Source organism: Lissotriton helveticus, chromosome 11 (genome assembly GCF_964261635.1).
Source record: "Lissotriton helveticus chromosome 11, aLisHel1.1, whole genome shotgun sequence".
NCBI classification, from domain to species: Eukaryota; Metazoa; Chordata; class Amphibia; order Caudata; family Salamandridae; genus Lissotriton; species Lissotriton helveticus.
The window spans coordinates 997,251,071-997,269,459 of record NC_136072.1 but is presented as its reverse complement, the minus strand read 5'-3'; positions in this window follow the sequence as shown (position 1 = coordinate 997,269,459).

The following is an 18,389-nucleotide window of genomic DNA, read 5'->3' as shown; positions in this document are numbered from 1 at the left end:
GATTCTGCATCTGTTAGCTCCACTGGGGTGCCTTTCCTGGTGGCGATGTTGTGCAGCACGGCACTCGCAGCCACAATTTTGCAACAGGTCTCTGGGCTGTATTGTGGTGCCCCTCCACTCTTATGTAGTCAGCGGATACGGCTCTTGAATATTCCAAAGGTCCGCTCAATGGTACTGCCGGTGCCTCTGTGGGCACTATTGTACCTCTGCTCCCCAGCGGTGGCAGGACTCAGGTACCGAGTCAGTATGTAGTGATGAACAGCATACGCACTGTCACCTGTGGGGTAATAGGAATAAGGTTAAACACTGGCCTGCCACTGCTTTACATTACAAGTGTGTCCTTGTATCTAATGCAATTACCTAGTAGGTAGCCCTCACCAAACTCCCCATTTGTGAGTCGACGGTGGATCCCACTGTGGTGGAAGATGAATGAGTCGTGAGTGCTGCCTGGGTATTTTGCTACAATGTCAGCGATAATATGCTTTGCATTGCACACCACCTGTATATTCAGGGAATGGTAGGACTTTCGATTCCTAAACACATACTTGTTCTGGGACGGGGGAATATAGCGACATGGGTCACACCTAGGCAGCTGATGATGTGGGGAAATTGTGCTATTTGATAGAACTCCTGCTTTGTCTGGTCTAGTGCCTGTGGTGTGCTGGGGAAGTGGATGTGGTGCTACAGCCTCTGTACCATTGCATCAAGGAAACTGTGGAAAAAGCACAAAAGTGCACTCTGTGAGACCCCTCCTGCTATGGCTATCACCCCCTGGAAGCTCCCTGATGCCAAGAGGTGCAGTGAGCACCGGACCTGTACATGGGTGGAGATGGTGTATGTCCTGCATGTGGGGTGTTCAAGTATAGGTTTGAGCTCCTGTATTAAGTCCACGATGCTCTCTTCATCCAGCCTATAATTAATATGGATCTCCTCCTCAGTCCGCTGGAACAGGGTAATGTGCGCTCTAAAGATCCTTTCCTGGTGTCTCCTCCTCTGTGCAGCAGCTCTGAGTCGCAGCCTCCTGGCTATTACATACAGCCCAGCCATTGTGTAGAAATACTGTGGCATTGTGGGCCTCTTTAAATAGGATGCACCTGGTTACCACCTGTTCAAACTTGGTGGTAATAGCGATTAGCAAATTGCGGTTTTCCGGAATCACCAAATTTAGATTTTTTCATACGTTCCGTTTAGCGAATTCGCAAATTGAGAAGTTTACAATTGCGATTTTTGCAATTGTGGTGTGGCTGTTTGTCAATTTGCATAAATATTCACAGCATCTATCTGTCGCAAAATTGCTAATCACAAATGTAGCGATTAGCAATTTTGCGATCTGGATTTCTCTCATACAGAGCGGAGCTGTGTTTTGTGATTGCAAACACAGTTTTTTTGCGATTCGCAGTGTTTGCGATCGGAAAACAGTTTCATACATATGGCCCATAGTGTTTAAACTGCTAAAAGCAGCACAACATGGGGCACCATTGAATATTCTTTCAGTGAACCCTTCTTACATGTCCAACGCTGCTTTGTCTACCATTTTAAAAGCAATGCAGGTTTTCTCTTTCATGCAGTACCTGATTAGCCAACTCTGCGTAGCCAATGACTTACCTTGCACAGTATGGTGTTCTTAACACAACAGGTGAACAAACAAGTTGCACTGGATTTATTTAAAATTGATCGTAGTAGCACAGGTTTGAGATGATGAAATCTTAAAGCCATTTCGGTTGCATCCAGGACTGGCAGTGACTGTAATAAAGTAGCATGAAATAGGACATTTCTTCAGAGAGATCTCCTTATGAGTGGAGATCTCAGGTGCTGGTGTGCATTATTTAATGATATTTGTCCTTGTAAATATTCTTACTTTTTAATATATGAAAAGTCTTAGAACGTCAGGAAGGTTTTGACACTGTCACCAAATCACTCCTATACTTTTAGCCATCAGACTTAGTCACTTTGCATCCATTTAGTTTGTGGTACATTTGTTATATTCCCGAGTTAGGCCCACGTAGTGAAGCAGCTTATTTCTTACATTGTCCTATTTATCAGCAGTGACCTTTCGCACATATTTGCGAGTGTGAAAATGTTCGATTAGTTTCCCTGAAACTAAGCTTGTTTACACATCTAGCTTCGCACAACAGTATGACAATGCCCGGAACATCTTGTACAAGGTCTCTTCTTGCACTATGTACAAATGTTATCTCTATCTTCATCCACGGGGCAACAGGGCTGTCTACAGATCCATAACATCACTAATCTATACGCACATCGCAAGGCTGCTTTCTATTATAAAAGATGTGCATCCCAATAGATTAGGAGAGGGGGCACTTAATCTGACACCGAGGGTCCTTGCATGCTGATACTTCTTCATGCAGTGGTCTGACATCTGGTGATGAATGTCCAGTTTGTGACCAAGATGGGGTCCTTTATTCTCTCCCACCAGGTAATGGGGTTGGATCATCCCTTGGGAGCATTCTTGGCTCCACACCTAAACACACACTAGGTACATTTAGAGTAGTGTTTGCATAGTAGGAGTACGTTTGATTACTGCCTTGTTTTATATGTCTGCATATATACATTGTTTTAGCACCATGGTAGAACTATATCTACGATTTACTCTTTTGGGGCTTGTACTCACTTTTATCTGCTTCTGTCTATTGATCATTGCAGCACTTGTATTTTATACTAGAATAACGTTAGTTCATATTGAAAATGACCCACTGTGTATTCTCGGTATACCTCTCTGAGAATCAGTAAGCACCAGTGACTGAGCGAAAGGTTTTGTACTGTTTCCACAATCCCTGAGGGGTCAGGGTTGTCTTGTTCAGTGGTTGCCAGAAAACCATTCGCTCCCTGGTATGGTTAGGGAGGCTTACGGTAGCACTGTGAGCTAGCTGGTCTCTAAGCCAACATATCCTGAGGGGTGTCTGAAATCAGTCTAGGCACCAAGCCCCTAGTTTATGTTGTCCAACAAACGCACTGATCCTACGGATTAGTAGGAACTACACAACACATTGATACGTCAGTTCTCCTGGGCTTGCAGTCTTCTTGAGTTGTAGGACAATATTTGACAGGTATTGTGGGTTGCCCCTGGAACCACAGGAATCAGAAACTACTTCAAGCTCACAAAGTATCTCCTTTTGGATTTTACTCCTTATGAGGTAGGAAGTTGAGCAGTCAAGGCTGACTCTTGAAGGTAGATGGTGGTGCGGGACAACCCACATATATTGAACACTTAAATAGTGCTCAGTACTTTGAATTATTCAGTCAGTTCTATTATATACCAGAAAACAGGACATTTAATATTTGATAAGTTCAACAGCATAGTACGTATGATAATGTTTAGCTATAAATAAAGCTCTTCTTTAAACAAAGAATACTTGATGGCTCCAAATATAACGCCTTTTCTACAGAGTGCAGTGGGGACACTGGAGATATGGAACAATTGCAAGTTCAGACTGTTGTTTGGCCTAAGTTCTGAGGGCCTGATTTTGTTACTATAAATGTCTGTATGTTCTGCAAGCACTTTGTCTAAACTATTATGTCCTTTGGATATCTGGCTATGCTGATGCAATGGGCAGTCTAGGAGAGAAACAATTTATTAGCAAGCGGGTTCCTAAAATGTTTGTGGTCACATAATGCTGCTTTGACAATCAATGATGTATGTATGTATGTCGGTCTCACAGCGCTGACAGAGGGTTTGGAAGATGCAAGAAGAAGGGAAATTATGTCATTGCCTTGAATAGTAGGGTTTTAAGTTCTCTCCGGAAGATTTTATGATTCTGGTTAGATCTTAAGGCTGTAGGCAGGGAGTTCCATGCCGTAGGGCCAACCTTCGAGAAACTCCTATCTCCATTTCTAACCGTTCGAACTCTTGGTATTTTTAGGAGATTTTTATTTGAGGAGCGCAGTGTCCTTTCCGGGCAGTATCCCTGAAGTTAGTTTTTTAGATATTTGGGGCCTTGTCCATTTATTGATTTATGCACTAGGCAACATATCTTGAACCTAATGCGTTTTCTGACTGGGAGCCAGTGCAGTTTCTTCAGGCACGGGGCAGAGGGAGTGCGTGGGGGCAGGTCAAGAGTCAGTCTGGCCGCTGCATTTTGGAGTGTCTGCAGTTTAGTTAATGCGCATCAGCCAGAAGTGCATTGCCATGTGGTGTATCAGTGGTTTACGGTAAAGCAAGGGTAACCATTTGAATATTTTCATCAGGCTTCTCATAAGACCTATGCAGTTGTGAACTACTTTGTCTATGTGAGGTGCCATGGTCAGCTTGTCGTCTAGGGTGAAACCCAAATTCCGAACAGTGCTTTTCGGAGGTGGACAGGGTCCGAGTTCCTGTGGCCACCACTCTTGAGACCAGATGGATTTGGCAGCGCCAAAAAGCATTATTTCGGATTTGCCTGCATTGAGCATCAGGAAATTGTTGGTCATCCAGCCCTTTATCTCAAGCATGCAATTCCTGAATCTCACTCTTGTCTCTAATGGCTCTGGGCCAAGGGTAATGAGGATTTGAGTATCGTCGGCGTACGACACTGTGTCGAAGCCGAAGTCCCTAATTATTTTGGCCAATGGTGATAAGTAAACGTTGAATAAGGTCGGGCTTAGAATTGAGCCCTGTGGCACTCCCTTATCGTTGTCGGTCGTCCTTGATGAAAAAGGTCCTGATTTGACCCTAGAGCTACGTCCTGCAAGATAGCTCTGTATCCAACCTAGGGCTTGGCCTTCGACACCTATCCCTGCCAGTCGCTTTAATAGGACTCCGTGGGATATGGTGTCGAAGGCCGCGGAGAGATCTAGCAGGATGAGGATAGCCGACTGTTTGGAGTCCAGTGCCAGCCGGACGTTGTCAACCACCTCAATCAGTGCAGTCTCTGTGCTATGGGAAGCTCTGAATCCTGACTGCGAGGAATCCAAGAGCATATGTTTTTCAAGGTATTTGACTAGCCTCGCATTAATAATGGATTCCATTAATTTACCAAAAAGTGGTAATAGAGATATGGGGCGGTAATTTATCGGTTGCTTAGGGTCTGCGTTATTTTTCTTGAGGATTGGCCTCACAATGGCTTCTTTCCAAGGAGTAGGGAAGGTGGCTCGTGTTAAGGACGCATTAAAAATAGATGTTAGTGTGGGAGCCAGGGCAGGAGCTAGTTTTGCTAAGATTTTGGCGGACGCTGGGTCTTTAGGAGATCCTGATTTAGCCTTTTTTAGTTTGTCAGCTACTTCGTCCTCAGAAATTGTTCCAAAGTCAGCTAGGTTGTGCTCTATGGAGTATGTGGAAGAGTGGTCTGCATGGCATACTTCATTTGTTGTCCCTGTTTCTGTAGGGAATGATTCATGGATTATATTTATTTTATCTTTGAAATAGGTAGCTAATTTATCAGCCCAGTCCTGAGACTCCTGAGCGGCCTTTTGGCAGGCAAGGGGGTTTGCGAAATCTTTTACGATAGCATAGAGTTCTTTCTGTGAATTTCCGGCTGCTTTGATTTTTTCCCCAAGATAGGTTTTTTTGGCAATGGCTATTTTGCTCATGTATTCTTTATGTGCAATTTTATATTGTATTTTGTCATTGGTGTTTTTTGATTTGCGCCATTGCCGTTCAGCTTTCCTAGTATGTTGTTTAGTGATTTTCAATTCATCATTGAACCATGGCGATTTCGTTTTCGGACAATTTATTTGGCGTTTAGGGGCTATGAGATCCAGAGTCTTACTGATTGCGGAATCAAAGTCTAGTACCGACTTATCCAGCTCTATGTCCTCACTTACTCTCGGGGGTGCAAAGGTTTTGGAGAACGCTTCTGGGTTAATCTTATTCCATGGGCGACTCAGCTTTTTTTCTTTAAGGTGAACTGGAGCGGGCTCACTGGTTTTGATAGTGAATTTGATTATTACATGGTCTGACCATAAGACAGGAATTAGTTCATTTATATGTGTTTCTAGAGAGTTGGTGCATACAATGTCTAGCGTGTGACCCGCTTTGTGTGTGGGGTCGGTTTCAAGAAGTCTTAGATCCAGGGACTCTATGCTGTTCATTAGTTCCATTGTGTAAGGGTCCTCATTTTTTTCCATGTGGTAGTTCAGATCGCCTAACAGCAGGAAGTTTTTACAGGCTAATATATGGGGTGCCAAGATGTCAATTAGTTGGGTGGCAAAATTGGCTTTGGTTTCAGGGGGTCGCTAAATCAAGGCTCCTTTCCATGACTCCTTCCTATTGAAGGCGAGAGAGAAGATTAAAAACTCTCCCCAGGTGTCTAGATGAGTGGCGATGATGTTAATTTCAATCTCCGTTTTGTAAATTATCGCGGTCCCTCCCCCTCGTTTCCCGGTTCTATCAAGTCTGGCTATTTTGTAATCTGAGGGCAAAGCTGCCGCAATGTCCGGGCCTGATGTTTCCATTAGCCAGGTCACGGTTATAAAGAAAAGATCCGGGGCTTCTTGATCCAGTATGTCCCAGATCTCCAGTGTATGCTTAGGGAGCGACCTCACGTTTCCATAGAGGCAGGACAGTAGTTTGCGTGTTGGTGGGGGGCCAGGTTTAGTAGGAGGCTCTACGTTTGTAAACTGGGTCGAGTTGAGGGACAGGAGCTCTGAACGAGTATAGGTAATCATTTTAGAATTTATAATTGTTTTTACCTGTTTGTAGACGACGGACTGTCGGGGGTCAAGAGAAAAGGATGGGCCTGTCGCCGGCTTGGCGCGGACAGGCGCAGACAGGCAGGGCTTGACTTTGGCGCGACTTAGGCGTGCTGCCTGCGCATCGCTGCGCGAGTCCGCTCTACGCACTCCGCTATATACAGGAGTGGGCGGGACTGCCTTCCGGGGAGTCTAGATCGCTGACCGGTGTGGGCTACCGGAAGCGCTGTTGTGGGAGGAAGGACCCCGCCGTGCTAGCGGCACAAGCCGTGACGGATCGGGTGTCCAACAGGTAATCAGGGGCACAAATTCAATTTTAACACAATAAAGTTTCGATCGTTGTGGAAATGATTACAAAGGGTGCCTTCTTTAAAACACGGCGCAGCACAGTTAAAATACAAGGTGCAAGCTGGCTTTTAAAATCAGTCAGTCTCGTTCTTTGCTACCAGTTCTAAAGTGCTCAGGTGCTCACGTGCAAAATGCGGGCTTGTAAGTTTCAATTTTCAATTTGTACAGTACATGCAATTTTTAAAATTCATACAAGGTTTAAAAAATCGGGTCAAAGCAAGAGCTGCCTAGCAATCAAGCAATCTCTTTACCATCTGTCTGGGCGAGTCCGCTCTACGCACTCCGCTATATGCAGGAGTGGGCAGGACTGCCTTCCGGGGAGTCTAGATCGCTGACCGGTGTGGGCTACCGGAAGCGCTGTTGTGGGAGGAAGGACCCCGCCGTGCTAGCGGCACAAGCCGTGACGGATCGGGTGTCCAACAGGTAATCAGGGGCACAAATTCAAATTTAACACAATAAAGTTTCGATCGTTGTGGAAATGATTACAAAGGGTGCCTTCTTTAAAACACGGCGCAGCACAGTTAAAATACAAGGTGCAAGCTGGCTTTTAAAATCAGTCAGTCTCGTTCTTTGCTACCAGTTCTAAAGTGCTCAGGTGCTCACGTGCAGAATGCGGGCTTGTAAGTTTCAATTTTCAATTTGTACAGTACATGCAATTTTTAAAATTCATACAAGGTTTAAAAAATCGGGTCGAAGCAAGAGCTGCCTAGCAATCAAGCAATCTCTTTACCATCTGTCTGGGCGAGTCCGCTCTACGCACTCCGCTATATGCAGGAGTGGGCGGGACTGCCTTCCGGGGAGTCTAGATCGCTGACCGGTGTGGGCTACCGGAAGCGCTGTTGTGGGAGGAAGGACCCCGCCGTGCTAGCGGCACAAGCCGTGAAGGATCGGGTGTCCAACAGGTAATCAGGGGCATAAATTCAATTTTAACACAATAAAGTTTCGATCGTTGTGGAAATGATTACAAAGGGTGCCTTCTTTAAAACACGGCGCAGCACAGTTAAAATACAAGGTGCAAGCTGGCTTTTAAAATCAGTCAGTCTCGTTCTTTGCTACCAGTTCTAAAGTGCTCAGGTGCTCACGTGCAAAATGCTGGCTTGTAAGTTTTAATTTTCAATTTGTACAGTACTTGCAAGTTTTAAAATTCATACAAGGTTTAAAAAATCGGGGCGAAGCAAGAGCTGCCTAGCAATCAAGCAATCTCTTTACCATCTGTCTGATGGAGCCAGGCGGCCCCGCTGAAGAACAGAGAGCGAAGGTTGGGAAGAGTTCCACTACTGGGAGTCACTCACAGTTCACTACAGTACAGCAGTGATGTACAGTGTCTATCAGGTAAGGAGGAGCAGAAGCTTCTTATCAACTCTACAGTTGGCATGATCAAGTTCAGAATGCGGCCAACAGAGAAAGTGCAGAAAAGGTACACATGCTTAAAAGAAACAGAATTACACGTGGGAGAAGAAAAGTTGAAGGGAGAGAGCAGTATCTCAGGCACACTTGTAGAATACATTAGTCCATTACACAAAGAATCTCAAGGTCTCCCCTTCTACCATCAAGTGCCACATGCAAAGGAGCACCTTTCTCAGATGGAGCTTATTTTAAATAACCAGGGCACTCACCTTCATTGTGATACAAACTACGGGGATCGACACAGTAGTGGCCTTCCGCTCTTGGGTTTGTTCTCAAACTGGCAGGGTTCTGTAGCTGTATCAAGTAGTTCTTCCAGTAAGTACGTATAGGTTCTAAGCTCACAATATAGGCTACCTTCTTTTCCTCAATTGTCAGAAACAGCAGGCTTTTCTTCAGTTCCGCCTAAAAAGGAGCATGCAATCCATGCTTCCAGTCTCTAGATCATCCTTTTGTTTTGTGCTAGTGCAGAGTGCTCTAGAGAATTAAGTGTCAAACTTGATGTCCAGCTCACCAGGCCAGGTTAGATGCAGAAATGGTGGCAGCTCATGTCAGGCCAATTCACAGCTCAGACTCAAAGCTACACCTGAAATTTTGGAGGACGATGATTAAGGGCATCTGCATCAGGTACAGATTATCCGCATGGAAACATTTCTCCTTGGTATGCACAGTTACTCTGTTTCCATGGGGAGGGCAATCCTCCCATAATGTCCACTGGGTTTGTGAATCTGTCTGAGACATATCTGCACCTATTCATTGACTTTTGCTGGGACCCGCCCCACTTGCTCCACTTGCTAATACTAGGCAAGGAATGTCAGGTATGACTAAGCAGTCCATCACTATTGTTGAAGTGAAGGTAAAAACGATGCCCATGTTCATGTTGTTGCATGTTACTTTTTCCAGGCCACATGCTTATAGTATGGAACAGTTATGAATCAGGGGAGGGGAACACTGAGAATTCTTCTTGTTCCTTGGGGGCGGATGAGAATTCAGAACCAGACACACTACATGTTGCTTACAACGGGTTGCGTGGAGAGAGGGAGAAAAGACTGTAGACACAACTCTCGCCCTTAGAGGAAATAGGAGGGTTCAGTCATGACTAACTATATGGATTTATCTGAATGGAAAGAGTAGTAGGCAATCTTGCGAGCTTGGAATGCAGGAGCAAGGCAAGTAAACAGGACTATCAAATATCTGCCGCCAACTGTTAGTCATGTCCTGACCTGAAAATGGGAACGGTAGTGTGCCCTCTTAAGAGTTCCACTTTAGTTGTACCCCTACTGCCAAGCAGAATCTAGAACATTTCTGAGGGCAACAAAATCATGTGACACACTTGTGAGGGTACTTATGAGATGGATCACCTGCGAAGTAAACCATACCACACTCATGTATGCACAACATTAAGCAATGGCCCTTGAAGTTCAACAAAGGCTGCACAGCTCTTCTGACCTAGTCACAAGTCTCTCCCAGTAAACACACTCCAATGTAATAGTATGTCACGAAAACTGTTTCTTCATCTCCGTAATGGCCAATTTGAGTGACAGTTAAGTTCAGACACTATGTAATAGCTAGAAATGGATTAATAAAAACGGATCTGATTGTCTGTTTCTCTGAGTTAAAGCTTCTCTGTCTCTGTGGTTGATGTTCCAATTTGGAGAAGATCCTGTATCCATTCATGAATTGAAATAAATATTATTACAGAAATTAGACATGTCTGGATTGTGGCATTGGATGGAAAAAGAGGGACATGAACCCTCGTGGATGTGCCCTTTGGACCATAACCAAGGGTATATAAGGGACTAAGAACACTTTGTGGGTGGAAGGGTTACTGTCTCTCTGTGTGGACTTGTATTGCTGTTGTAACTTTAGTGTAAGTTGAAAATCCCAAGTACCATTTTATCTATATATGTCAATTTATAAAGCATATTCCACAACGTGGTACAGAAATGTAGTCTGTGTGTTCAAGTGAGACCATTGTGCAACGCCTACATAGGATACATACAGAATCAGATGTGAAATGTGGGCATAGCAATACCATTGTCAGCAAAGTGGCCATGGGCAATCAATCCATCTGGGATTCCACCTAACACTAATCTCAGATACAAAGAGATGCTCTTTCCCCACTTATTGTGCACCTAAACACATAAATTGATCCGACACGTGGGTTTGAAAAACCATGGAACGATTTACAATTTTCACAGAATGCCTGTGGGAATAAGGTGGTCTGTGTGGGAAAATATTATGGAGGCAATTTACCAAGCCATTTGTACCTCTATCTTCAACACAGGGTGAATATGAAATGAAATATGGACTCGAATTCACAAAATGTGAATTCATAGCCATACATTGAAATACATACGCGTAATATTGCACTCGCTTTATTTATATGTACGTATTTGTAAAGTTGCTCCTTGCTCCAGGAATACGCTGGAAATTTAGTGAATGCATAACATCATGAGTAAGTGGATATATATACTCACAAATGTTACCATGGGGCATTTGCATTGTAAGCAAAGTTGGATATTTACTCCAGTTACCGGCAGGAGAGAGGCTGGGAAAGGAGGAAGGAACATTCTCTAAATTAGTGGGTGTACAAGGAAAGGTGTTTCACCGGTGGAAATAATATTTTGCAGGCGAAAAAAAAAGTTTGTAAGAACCTTTGTTAAACATGTACACTGTGCCTTTGTAGACTATGTACAATTGCATATGCGACCATATGAATACTCCCGGAAAGTTCATATTGTCGAATTGTATTCAATTTCATATTGTTCACAACTTTGTGCATGCATAATGTACGCAGTCAAGTTAGAGTCCTCTTCATATGTCTCCAATATACCTGAATACCTTCCTTTAACATACCTTACATACAGGTATTAATCACTTGTGCATGGCATGAGTATGTTGTGAATACTCATACATTAGTAAAGCAATGTTAAGGATGATGTAGTATACATGTCCACATTTCTACTCTTGTGACCTACTCATTTACGGTTTCTTCTTCCTAACACGAGATCTATTCACTGCAATGTAAAGTGTCCTGAGCTTGAATTTGCCTCAGGAAAGTGAAACACTGAGGATAGTTGTGAAAAGCGCTAGCAGCTATTTCTTGGCGCCAAACAAAAGCTGCCTTTTCAAAAGCTGTATGTCAGACACTTCTTTATCTGCAGCTGGAACGCGGTCACTCCGAGTAACACGGCATATGCAAAGAGAATTCGCAGTGACCTTGCAACATAGCACCGTAACACTGCCCCTTTGTGGCTCTGTCACTCCTCAATGGTAATTTCCACATTACTTTAATGATACAAATCTGCAGAATGTATCGCAGTGAAAGACGAATGTACCAGGGAGTTAGAAATATCTCTGCTCCTCAAAGGCTCTGATTGTCAAACGACATTACAATCCCATTAGGATGAAGAGAGACGCTTCGGCGCGAGTTATTACCGTGTCGAAATAAAAAAAGAAGTTTTTGTGAGATTCTGTTCAGGCTTTGGGCAAAAGTAACAGATCTCGGCGCCTTGGAAACCCAAAACTTATCTCCTCTCTAAGTAAGTTGTCAGAACGACAATGCCGAATCAACCTCATTAAAAGCTGACGGGTTTCAAAATGTCAGATTAGCAGATCCGCGGCAATATTGTTCGGCGCGTCTCTATTATGTGTCATACGCAGCTGCCCCAGATTGTGCGCGGAATATTTATTTCCGCGAAACACGCACGATTTTTCTTAAAACTGGACGGATCTGCGACAGCAGTGTTTTTTTCCCGCTTCCCCGCGTGCAATCTGAATAAAGCATTCCAATAATGAACAGCCTTGATTTGTCGATGTTACACAAGATTAGATTCTCTGCATTTTGAGCCTCGGCGACGTTTGATCATTCATCACCGGCTGGCGGAGATATGAAACAGGGTAATAATTATTGGGAGGCTACATTGCGAGGAATCATCCTATCTTATCGGTATTATCTCCATTTCCCCGCCAACATCCCAAAGGTGAATATTAATGCTTTTTCTCTTGGAAGCAATATCTAAGCGGGTCTGTTTTCCTTCATGCCTCCTAAAATGATTTCTCAGACAAGGATCTCCCACACAATATATTATTCTCCACGGGCAGTCTCGGGGGGCGCGGGATCTGCTTGGGGGTCAGCCCTAGGCTGGCTGTTTGTTTGTCGAGGCCTACTGCGTTCTGGGCGGCTGGCGGTAACCCGCTTATGGCAAGCCTGGAGTGTGAGAGAGGGCTCGCGGCAGATAGCGCCATCAATCAAGATGGCACCGTCTTTTTTCAGGACTGGAGACCGATGACAAGTGCTATTTATTTGACTGTCAGTGGTAGTAAACTAGTCAGGTACGAATGAACACGAATGAAAGGAAGGCAGTACTGCTGGCTGGTGCGCTGAGGGGTAGAGGGCAGCGCAGTGGCGACGAGGAAGGGGCTCTCGAGGGAGGAGTTTGCATTGAGGTGTCTGCGCCGCTGCTGCCCGACCCTCCACGAGAGTGGATTTAATCTGTCAGCTCTGAACTGCAGTCAGGGGTGACTATGTGGACTTCTGCTCTGGGTGGTTGCTCTTAAAAAGCACACCGACTCATTTTCAGCCCATTGCAGAGTAAGGACTCACGATATATTTTGTTAGCATTGACATTGGTCTGTCTTTTCTTGCATCTCACGATTTTGTATCTGGGCAGGGCCAGCTCTTCCTCCTGAGTTCAGTCAAACGAACATTGTTGAGTTGTGTAATAAATTATTATTACTATAATTTTGTAATGTTTTTAGTTCTTGATATTTTTATTGTGTTACAGGTTCTACAGCTTTGTTAGCTAATTTTTTAAAAGGAACAATTACTGTTGCTGCAAATACTAATTACATGTATGCACAGTAATTCATTGTAATATCAACAACAAAAACAACAGTAATAAATAATAAACAATAATCATAAGAACAATTACAGTAATAACACCAACAACAACAACAATAATAATAATATTAATGATAATAGTTATTGGGCTGATGCCCATTAGTAAATGCTCTTCAGCTCCTCATCTGCAAATAATGTATTTTTAAATGACTTCTGGTGTAATGAATTTTGTGTTTAACTCTCTGTGTCTACAGTTATGCTATAAGGACCATCATACAAAGTAAAATATTTTTGGACACTTAGTAGGCCTTGATTACCACCCACCTCAGTGCTACTCATTTAAATAACTTAAGTAGAATAAAAATTTGACTTAAAACCTGGAAGGATTTCAACACATAGCTTTCAAGTTACATGCAGATGTCTAGTGCAAAGCATTGCAGACAACGAATATACCAGGATTAGAATTTGTACACTGAAGCTCACACAATAATAGGGGAGGAGGGGCACACAGCCCCCCTCCCTGGGCCGATTTTTGCCCCTGGAATCCCATCCACTGGGGCCCAGCCTTTTTTTTTTTTTTTTTAGGGTTTTGTTAAATCAATAATAAAGTGGTAATACATCTCGTGGCATTAATCAAACAGTTTCTCAAGGCAATGAAATCACAACATACATTTTGCAACAGTGTGTAAACTGCGTGCGCCCCCCGTCAGTCCCCTAGTTACCCTTCCTATAGCCTTCAACTAATTCTTCACCCTTCCTCCTCCTCCTCATCTGAACTCTCCCCCTCAGACTCCGGCAGCGGGTCACAAATGTCTCCACGAAAGTGGTTCCACATTGTCCAGATTTTATTCCACTTCCGTGGACTGCCCCTGGCAGCGTAGACTGTTTTCTCAGTGACCATTGTTAAGTCCATATTTGTGCACCATGATGCCAGAGTTGGAGTTTCTGCTGCCCCCCATTTCTGGGCAATGTCACGCTTAGCAATTAACATTCCCAACGTTACCCAAATCTGCATATAACGTGAGAGGTCGTTAGGCTCCCACACATTCAGCAAACACCTCCTCGGGTCTGGTAAGAGGGAGACTTCCGTTGTTTGCGACATGGTGCGCATCACCTGTCGCCAATAGCTGACCAACACCGGGCAATCCCAAACAGTGTGTAAAAAGGTTCCCTCCTCCCCCCACCCCCTGAGACTGTATGGATGTGTTGTTCTTTGTAGTTTGTGTAAGGTGGTTCTCGTGTAGTATATGCGGTGGAGGACCTTTAATTGCACCAGCCTGAGCCTGCTAGATATTCCCACCTCCTTAGGCGATGCTAGTGCCTCATTCCATTCCTGATCATCGAATTCTCCTACTTCTGTTGCCCATTTGGTTCTAAGTGTGGCAGTGGGATCTGGCAAGTTATTTAGCAGTTTCCGATATGTGAATGAGGTGGCCCTTTCCTCCATGAACTCTGTGAGTAGCCGGTCTTCCAACGGGAAGGCCTCTGGTAAGTCTGTCTCTGGCGGTATCACTTTTAGCAAGGCATGTCATATTTGTACCTATCTAAATTTTTCATTTGCGCCTAGTTGGTATTGTTGTTGTAATTGCTCAAAGGGCACCACCGTTCCTCTATCCCATAAGTCTCCCACCGTGGATATGCCTATGTTATCCCAGTGCGTGAATCCTTTACTACGTCTTAAGTGCCCTAGTCTCTTGGTGTCCCATAACGGGGTCAGTTTGGTCACCACCCCTCTCCATCCAAATTTAGCTTGTGCTGTGTGCCAGATCTGGGCCGTGTGCTTCGTCGGGCCCGTCAACTTTGAAACTGAGCCTTTGTTATAAAGTACTTCTAACATATTATGTGTACCCAGTTGTTCCCTGTCCGCCCTGTATGCTGGGTCAGTCCGGGGTATGTGGATCCAGTGATTTATTATTTTAAGTTGCGCCGCCCAATAATACAACAGGAGGTCTGGAAGTGCGATTCCCCCATCGTACCAGCTTTTTTGGAGTTTCACTTGAGCTATACGAGCTGGTCGGTTACCCCATAGGAAGAGAGTCACTTGTGCTGCCACCTGTTGAAAATAACGGGGCGGGGTGTTTTCTAGGATGTAAAGGAATCTAGGGAGTGCCTTCATTATGTATAAAGCCGCTCTCCCGAGCAGTGTAAGGGGCAGTGTTGCCCAATGTGTCACGTCTCGTTTCAGTCTTTCTAGAGGTGGTGCCAGATTTTGAACAAAAAAGTCAGCTTGGGTTCTGGTAATGTGTATTCATAAATATTTAAAGGAGTCTTCCGCTATCAATAATGGGCAATCCACAGGGAGTATCGGAGCAGGCCCTTTCAGGATGAAAACGACTGATTTAGTCCAGTTCATCGTGTATCCCGAGAGTATCCCCTGGGAGTTACAAATATTAAGAAGTTCCAGAATCCCGCTTTCCGGGTCTTTGAGATATATCAACATATCGTCGGCATAGAGTGACAGTCGTTCCTCCCATCCTTCTTTCCAGTCAATGCCTCTAATCAACGGGGTCGTTCTAATCAGCGTTGCCAGTGGTTCCAGTACTAATGCAAAAAGTAGCGGGGACAAGGGGCACCCTTGCCTTGTGCTTCGTGCTAGCTGAATTTCTTCTGATAAGTGGCCATTGGCCGTTACTCGGGCCACAGGCTTGGTGTACAGGAGTTGTACCCATGCACAGAATTTGGGGCCAAAACCCACCCGTCTTAGCACTCCGAACAAATATTTCCACTCTATAATATCGAATGCCATTCTCGCATCCAATGATAGTATCGCCGTTGGGACCATGAGCAGTGGGGCACTTGCCAGCGCCCCCTGCACTCGTCTTAAATTGCGCGCTGTATTCCTGTAATGTAATGTAATGTAAAGGGCATTTCTATAGCGCTACTTTCACTCCAAGGAGTATCTTGGCGCTCTATCCAGCCTAGATGGAAGGGCTGGAGGGAAAGAAATGACCTGAATACTGTGCTACACACTACACCAATTACCAACACGTCGCTTCAGACAGGGTGAAAATCCAGGTTTTCAGTGCTTTCCTAAAGTGTGACTCTTGAGAAAGTGTACGTAGGTGGGGTGGGAGCTTATTCCAGGCTTTAGAGCCTAATACAAAGAGTGATTTACCACCTCTTGTTACCAGCTTGAATCGAGGGATTGTAAGCAGATTCTGACTGGCAGACCTCAGACAACGAGTGGGGTAGTATCTCTTAAAACCATTACACAGGTATTTTGGACCTTGTTGATGGAACGCTCTGAAAGTAATTATAAGAATTTTAAACAAAATTCTTTTCCCTATGGGTAGCCAATGGAGCAGTTTGAGTGCTGCTGAGGCTGAGGAACTACGAGGCCAACGCAACACCAGCCGAGCGGCTGCATGTTGGACCAATTGCAATTTATGGAGAACGATTTTGTTGGCTCCAGCATATAACCCGTTGCAATAGTCCAACCTGGAATTTATTAAAGCCACTGCCACTGTTTTCCTGGCCGACAGTGGGAGAAAGTCAAAACATTTTCTCAAAGCTTTTATAATCTGGAAACACGTTCCGGCCACTGTCACTGCTTGATGTTTGAAAGACAGTTGGTCATCAAATTTGATGCCTAAATTGCGGGCAGATGTAATACTCTTAGGAGGTGTTTCCGCATCCACTGGCCAGCATACTCCAGGGGAGAACAAGTTGTTACTTCCGAACGGTAGGATTTCGGTCTTACCAGCATTACATTTCAAATGATTGTCAGTCATCCATCTGAATGTTGCTGCTAGACAATCCTTGAGATTTTCTTCGGCATTCGGCCGTTCCCTATCCAACACCAAAATGAGTTGGGTGTCGTCAGCGTATGAGATTGAACTGATCTGAAATGACGCGATCAATTCTATTAGGGGTGCCGTGTACAGATTGAACAGTACTGGGCTTAAGCTCGAGCCCTGAGGGACCCCTGAGCTGACGACCGTTGCTTCAGATTGGTGTTGACCCAGCACTGTGACTTGACGTCTATTACTCAGAAAATTCGTAAGCCACGCCAGGACTTTCCCCCCTACGCCTGCGGCAGCCAAACGATCCACTAAGATGTTATGTGAGACCGTATCGAAGACTGCCGACAGGTCGAGTAGAATTAGAACAGCCTTCATTCCCTGGTCCATGGCTGCTCAAAGGGTCTCTGCTGTATAAAGCAGGACTGTTTCTGTAGAGTGTTTTGAACGAAACCCTGACTGGTTGGGATGGAGAATATTATTCATCTCCAGAAAGTTCGTCAGTTGAATATTGACGAACTTTTCAGCCAGTTTAAACAGCACAGGCAACAGGGAAATGGGCCGTAGGTTGGAAAGGGTAGTAGGGTCGGCCAATGCCTTTTTTTGGAGGGGCTTAACCGCAGCACACTTCCAATCGTTTGGGATATCAGCCGTGGCTAGAGATGAATTTATAATCCCATTAATTATGGGATTTATCGTCTCTGCTAGAGTGTGCAAGGCCAGGGGGGGACAGGGATCCAAAGGTGATCCAGATTTAATGGCTAAAATAGCCTTCGAGGTCTCCTCAAGAGAGACCAATGTAAATTCTTCCAGAGGTGCGGTAGGCCTCATCGCCTCACTCTGTGTAGGGACAGTCGACATGGTTGAAACTAAGGGAAAAGTTTTTACGATGGCCAGAATCTTGTCTTCGAAGTAATCAGATATCGCATTACAGAGATCCTGAGATGGAGTAATCTCCTGCGATAAAGCTACTGGACTCATGAACTCCTTTACAATTTTAAAAATTGCTTTTTGTTCCTGACCTGCCCTAGTGACAGCCTGTAGATAATGGACCTTCTTAGCAGATTTTAACTCAGCATGATATTTTCGTCTTGCTGATTTATAGATGTTATGGGTGGTGGCATCATATTTTCTACGCCACCTTCTTTCCAGGGTTCTTACCTCTCCCAATTCTAGTTTCAGGGCCGATGAGAACCAGGGGGCGTTCTTTTTTATTTTAGTAGTTCTTAAGGTGTTCTTATTAGTTGATTTTAACATTGCCCCAGCTCTGGCAATCCAATCGTAAAAAATTTGATTATCTGTGGAGGTATGACCGGATAAATCTGGTATACGCGCTTTCAGTTGGATTACAACATCAGGTCTATTGGCTAACTCTTTCCAATTGGGGATGTGTCTGACTTCAGGCTTTATTTTGCTTATTGCAG